General features: G+C 41.6%; 1 pseudogene; it reads right to left on the reverse strand.

The window, feature by feature from the left end:
* Positions 1-3,149: 3,149 nt before the first annotated feature.
* The window catches only part of LOC101564165, a 14,106-nt pseudogene continuing 10,530 nt past the window's right edge, over positions 3,150-6,725 (reverse strand).

A 6,725-nucleotide genomic window follows, 5' to 3' on the forward strand; every position in this document is an offset into this window, starting at 1 on the left:
AAGGGAAAAAAGAGAAAGAAAGGACAGGAGTGTAAAAGGGAAAGGAGGGAAAGAAGAGAGTGAAGTAATAAGAAATGGAAAGGAAGGAAAAACAGGAAATTTGAAAAGAAGGAAGGAGGGAAAGAAGGAATGAAGAGTGGAAGGAAGGACAGGGGAAGGGGGAGGTGTAACGGTTGACACATTGCATCAACTTGAGAAGTTTTGAGGCTTAGCTCAGCAGGGAGCCAGGGCCTCACTTCCTGGAGGTCCTCCGCCTGAGCCAGAGCAGGCCTGTGGTGCAGGTAGCTGCTCACCGTCTCAGGGAGGGAAAGAGGCTTGTTCCTCAACCCCCTTTCTGCTCTTGCTGCTGTTTTGGTCTCCTGCCACCTTGAACTGCTGCCCCTGTACCACACACCCTGCCTTGGAGCCAGCTGGCCACGGACTGAAGCCTCCGTGAACTGTGAGCTGGATCCACCTTTCCTTAATTTTGAATATTGGATATTTTGTCTCAGCAACGAGAGAAAAGCAACAGAGAAGGAAAAAGGGAAGGGAAGGAAGAGAAGTTGGAAAGGCAATAAAGGAGGAGGGAAGGAAGGAGAGAGGGAAGAAAAATAAAGAAGGAAGAAAGGGGTGAAGGAAGGAAAGAAGGGAGTAAGGAAGAAAGGAGGAAACGAGAAAGGGAAAACAGGAAATAAAGGACAGAGGCAGGGACAAGGGAAATAAAGAAGGGAGGAGGGGGAAAGGAAAGAATGGAGGATAAGAGGAGAGAGAGAAAGGCTGACAGGAAGGCAGGAAGGAAGACAGGGAGGAAGGCAGGGAGTAAAGGAGGAAGAGGAGGAAAGAGGAAAGGGCCTCGTCCTAGGAACAGGCTAGAGGTGTGTCCCAGCTTGAGGTCTTCTATTTTTGGCACATCAATTTTTGTTTTATATACTGTGTTGATAGTCAAATTTAAATCTGTGTTTTTATTTCATCTTGTTTGGAAAATAGAAAAAAAAAACCTTTCTTCAAGCTTCTTCTGTTCAGCAGCAGCAGGCCTGTCTTAAGCCCAAGTCATTTATTTCTGGATTACTTCATCCGGCTCTGCGTGTGTCAGGGCACCTGCCAGGCTTTCCTGGAGCTGCTGGTCAAGCTCCTGCACCTCAGATCTGTGAGGCTGCCCTACTGTGCGGTGCCAACGTACGCTCACAGCTGTCTGTACAGCAAAGTGTAACTACGCACAGTGTGTTCACGTCCCTGTAGGGCAGAGTCACAAGCACAGCCAGGACATAAGAGAACGGAGAGCGATTCTGATTACCCACAGTGAGTAAGTAAAGAGTCCCATAATTACGTCCAAAGTAATGCTTTCTTTGAAGAAAAAAAAAAAAAAAAAGATGAGGATCTTCCACAGGGATCCTAGACATACTCAAGGTGGAGAGGGGAAGGCTCAAGTCTGAGCATGTCTGAGCATTTGAGTTCAAGGTCACAATTCCAAATTGGCAGCTATTGTAACCTAGAGATGTGGCATCTCTACACCAACCCTTCCATGAACTACAAAAGAGAAATATGTGCCTGTAATCCCAGTGCTCAGAAGGCTGAAAACTGGAGGTTCACTATGAGTCCAATCTGTCAATCTGTGTAGTGAGACCCTGTAGACCTTGTATTAAATACACTGAAAGAGAGGGAGAGAGAGAGAGAGAGAGAGAGAGAGAGAGAGAGAGAGAGAGAGAGAGAGAGAGAACTATATATTAATCCTGTGACTAGTAATCCTGGTTAAACTTTGATATGTAGGTTAGCATTTTCACAGTAGTAGTTTAGCATTTCATTTTTTTTTCCTGCTTACTTTTAACTCCCAAACTTCCTTTAGAGAGTGCTGCAGTTGGGCCAGGGAGATATTTCAGTAGAATAAGTGCTTGCCTGGCAAGCCCAGTGTCCTAAACTCAATCCCTGGTACTGCAAAAGAAAAAAAAAGCGTGATGCAGTTAACTAATATTATCCAATACTCTCATGGTCTTCTCTTTGAATTCTTAAAAAAACACAATTAGAACTCAAATCATTAGACTCAAAAATCAACAAAATCCATCTGTGTGTACTCCTGTTTTTGAGTTGCAATTTTTGGCTTATTTAGCCAACCTTCAACTTTCCTTTGTAGTTCAGATGTTCTCAGTGATAAAGTTTCTTTTAACTATTGTGGAGATTTATAAGGAAATCAAATGTACACAGGACATTAATAAAACAACAATATGGCACCTATGGTGGTGCATGCCTGTAATCCCAGAACTCGGGAGGCAGAGGCAAAAGGATCTTTGAAAGTTCAAGACTAGTCTGAATTACAAAGTGATTTTAAGGCCAGTCTGAACTGCACAGCAAGGGACTGTATCAACAAGACAAAAAAACAAAACAGAACAAAAAATGTGACACCTGTAGGCATCCAAACTTCAAATAGAGAGCTTTACTCATGGACCCTAAATTTGTTCCTTTTCTCTGAATTTTTCTCTTTTTATTGGAAACCTAAAGGGAATGATTGTACCTGAAGCATCATGATTAGAGCTGATAAAATAACACAAAACATTTTGAAGGACAGAACACAAATACCACTTTTTGAAATATATGCATTTTGATGACTAATTTAATAAAGCCTTTCTTTTGCTCGGCTGGTTCATAATTATTTTATGATGATCGGAGTCATTGATTTGCATTCTTCACCTACTTCCCTCAGTCTATGTAAATGGCATAAAATTTTTCTTGTTTTCTTTGCATGGTAGTCATTCTAGCCCTCTGAAGGCTAAAGAAGGGGCACTGCTATGAATTGGAAACCAGCCTGAATGACATAGGGAGATCTTATTTGTAAAAACCAAACACACACTCCAAGAGTAATGAAATAAAATTTTATTGTTTGGAAGAATCACCGTTATAACAACTTTTAATTTGTTTTGCATTTTACAGAAGGCCACAAATGATTTTTGAAAAAGCATCTCTTTACCCCACCATGTCTCTTTGGCAGCTGCTGAAGTAGGCAATAAGTACATCAGCAGTTCTAAGATCTGTAAGGATTTCAGGCCCACCGATCACTTGCCAAAGAACTTGGCAGCTTTTCTATCCTGCTTTTAGCACAATGATAAATCCACACTGATGGAAAACCTGTCCAGCCAAGCAATCAGGACACGCTTTGCAAAATCAGTGTGACTAGCAAGTTAGTTAGCTTTGGCATGGAGGTGCGCTCGCTGGCCTGTGAGAGCCTTGAGGCCAGCTTTGATGGTGGCAAGAGAGTATTGAGAATGAAGAGTTTCACACTGTAAGTCACGGAGCCGCGTCTCCTTCTGCAGACTTGTCTCTGGTGATCGGCATGTGTGACAAGTGACATATTCCTTGAAGGATTCTCTATCTGTTGTTGATGGACTCTTCCTTTGCTACAAGTTGGTTATTCCCATCTATAGAACCACTTGTACTCAATTCTGCCAATAAAAACACAAGGGGATGCCTGGGCTGATGATAAAATAGTTTACAGATACCTACAAAGTTGACAAAAGAAGTCTCCTTGGTTCTTACTCAGACAACTTATGGAAGTTCCATAGATTTTTTTTCTCTCCTGCACCCACTCTGGATTCTTTTCCCTCATGATGTTGAGCACTTGCTTCAGTTAAGTTTCTCTCTGAGCCTGCCTAAGCAGGGCCTGTCTGGTTACTGAAGGAGATACCTTCGTCTTTTGTGCTGTCTTCATTTTATAAAACTTTGTCTTTTTCTAGTGCTTCATCCTCATCGAGAGACTTGACGTTGTTCTTTCTCTTCTTTTTCTTGCCAAGCACAAGATCAATCTCATCATCTGGTTCACCTGGTTCTTGGATGTCACTTTCAATCTATCTTAAGATCCTTTATGTCTTCTTTCATTTCATCAATATCGATTTTTTCTTCTTCTTTTGCTTTTGGTTAAAGAAATTCAAGTCATCTAGATCATCTGAAACATCTTTCTTCCTACCATCCTCCATTTCAGCTTCCACATCTTTGTCTTCGGTTGGCTCTGGCTCCACTTCTTTTGTCTCTGAGGGTAGGGTTCCTTCTGTCTGGGCACCCCCTTCCTCATCACATAAAGGGGGTCTTGTTCTTCCTTTTTCTTCTTGCTCCTAATAGGGTCAAAAATTTATCTCATTCCCAGATATGAGCTCAGCTCAGATGGGTGAGATGGCTCAGCCCAGGCCCCTGTGTCAGTGCAACTCCCCTTGACACAGCCCCACACACCACGGTAGGCTCTTGTACCAGCAGAAGTGGATGACACACTGTCCCTAAAATTTATCTTGATAGATTAGGTTCCAATTACATATTTACTCAAGAAAAGTCAAACACTCTTTTTAAGTAAAAATGTATGTTTTTATTTTACTTCTCAAAGTAAAAAAAAATCTATTTCTTATGCTCATGAGGGGTAATGTAGATAACATTTAGTATCTTGTTTGGTTCATGGATCATACATTGCTGCTGTTACTAGGACAATTATTCTTAGCATAAATATTAGTGGGATATTTCTTGTGTGTTTATGTCCTTCAGATGCATAAGGGGATTATCTCCATTTGTCTTATGTAATTCTTTTAAAACCATCAGGAAATTACTATTATTCCGCAGACGGAAACACGGTTCCGCCACATTCAGTGCAGTCCTTGAAACTCCAGAGGGAGGATGGAAGAGGAGGATGAAATGAAGACAAGACTCAGAAAGCTTGAGGTCAGGTGAAGCTCCATTCTCGATGGGAGAAAGAACTACACAGAAATTGCAGCACAACTACTCATGCCAGCAGCAGAAGGCTGTTTAGTTAGAATTTAAGGGCAGGGCCAGATCTGGAACAGGAGTAGCTTCTGATCTTCAGCAAAACAGTACAAGAGGAACAAGAGGGAACATGTCTATATTATCCCCGGCAAGGCCAAGTCACTCTGTATTTCATTCCCCAAGCTCGGTGCGCTTCCCATGGGGCCTGCCAAAGAGACAGCTTCACTCCCACCACGGTTCAGAAAGCTAGGTAAAGGGCCCAAGATCATGTAGCAGGAAGACCTGTACATGTTAGTCTATCATTTTCAAAATTCTGCCATGTCCCAGGTAGTACTATAAACAGCTAAGGTACACCTAGTACTTTTGCTCTGCAAAACATTTTCTGAGAAGTGGGCGCTGTGGTAACATGATTTCGAGTTTCTCTCAATAGATTGTTCCTGTATTTAACCTCCATTATTCCTTAGAATTCATTCTTCAAGATTAGAGAACATGAACTTGGTATATCTGACATGTAGCAGATTAGAAATCCCATCTTCTCCTATATCAGTCGGACAGACAGCTGAGGATCATGTTCAAGCTGCAAATTCAAAGATATTGGTCGCAATTTTAATTGGTAATGACTGCATATGGGGCTTTTTGTTGTTGTTTTCTTACATATTTTGTATGCTTTTTCATTATTAATAGGGTTTCTTATTTATTCCACAAATACTTGGTTTTGGTTAGAGTTGCTCAATTAAACACCTGCCCATTTATTAGCCATACACATATTCATTGTATTTCATCTCTTCTCAGATAAAAATTGGCAGTTTGACACTAGACTTCCATCCAGTTTTTATCCATGATGTGTGTATGGCCCCAGTAAATAAGAACAAAACAGGAGCACATAGAAAAGACTGCTACTTGGAGTGCCAGGGAGTGGCTTGCCCAAGGATAAGGTCCTTTAAAGGAAAGAAAATTTGCTTTCCATTTTTATTTCTCCCCCAGAAACTTTATCATTCTACAGCCGGGCAATTTTGAGCTCATGTAGTATGTCTGATGAGGCAAATATAAGTGTTCTAGGCTCCTGAAATACCTGACCTCTTCTGAGCATGAACTGAAAATGGAGAGTTGAATGGATAAAAGAATCCTGAAGTCTGTATAGGGATCGGAAGCTGTACACCCGCTGAGAGAAGCTGTGCAGGCATGCGACAGATCACTCTGAGGCACGGCCTAAGTCCCTTTCTGCAGGGACAACAGTGGAGCAGAGAGGCTACAGGACTGTCCGTGGGGGAAGGCTGAGGTTTGTTTAAGGAGCCAATGAATCTTCTGCAAGCAATGCAGACGTTCAAGCCAAACTCCTGGAAAACAGTGAAGGAATAATTAAGCAAAGACTACCTGAAAAAAGAAGGTCACTTTCCATCTATGGATTCAAAGTGGTAGTCAGCTCCAGAATTATTTTAAAAATTAAAATCATTACATCTTTAGATATCATAAAATCTATCATTTTTTAAAAATATGTATGTATGTATGTATGTATGTATTTATTTATTTATTTATTTGGTACAGGGGCTCACTACACAGCTCAGACCCATAGTGATCCTCCAGTCTCTGCCTCCCCAGTGATGGGATTACAGGTGTGTGCCACCATGCCTGGTTTCTGTGGTTGGCTCGGTGCCCGGGTTCTAGAACTGCATGTGGTACCAAAGATTAAATCTGGGTCCTTGCACTTGCCAGGCAGGCACCTATACCACCGAGCTATCTCCCCAGCCCCATAAAAACAATCTTCACAAGAACCACAGGATCTTCCACGGACTGACCTTTCCATGAAGAAAGAGACATTTCGTAATGCAGGTGTCGACAGCACATTACCAAAACATCTAAAATACAATTTAATAAAACCAAGACTTTGAAAAGCAATGATTGTGAGATTTTTTTACAAATACTAAATATAAACAGACTATGCAATAGTCTAAATTTCACAATTGGGTCGGCCAAATAGCTCAATGGATTAAAGCTCCTGCAAGCAGGCACAGTGG

This window comes from Octodon degus, unplaced genomic scaffold (genome assembly GCF_000260255.1).
Source record: "Octodon degus isolate 3935 unplaced genomic scaffold, OctDeg1.0 scaffold00033, whole genome shotgun sequence".
Taxonomy (NCBI): domain Eukaryota; kingdom Metazoa; phylum Chordata; class Mammalia; order Rodentia; family Octodontidae; genus Octodon; species Octodon degus.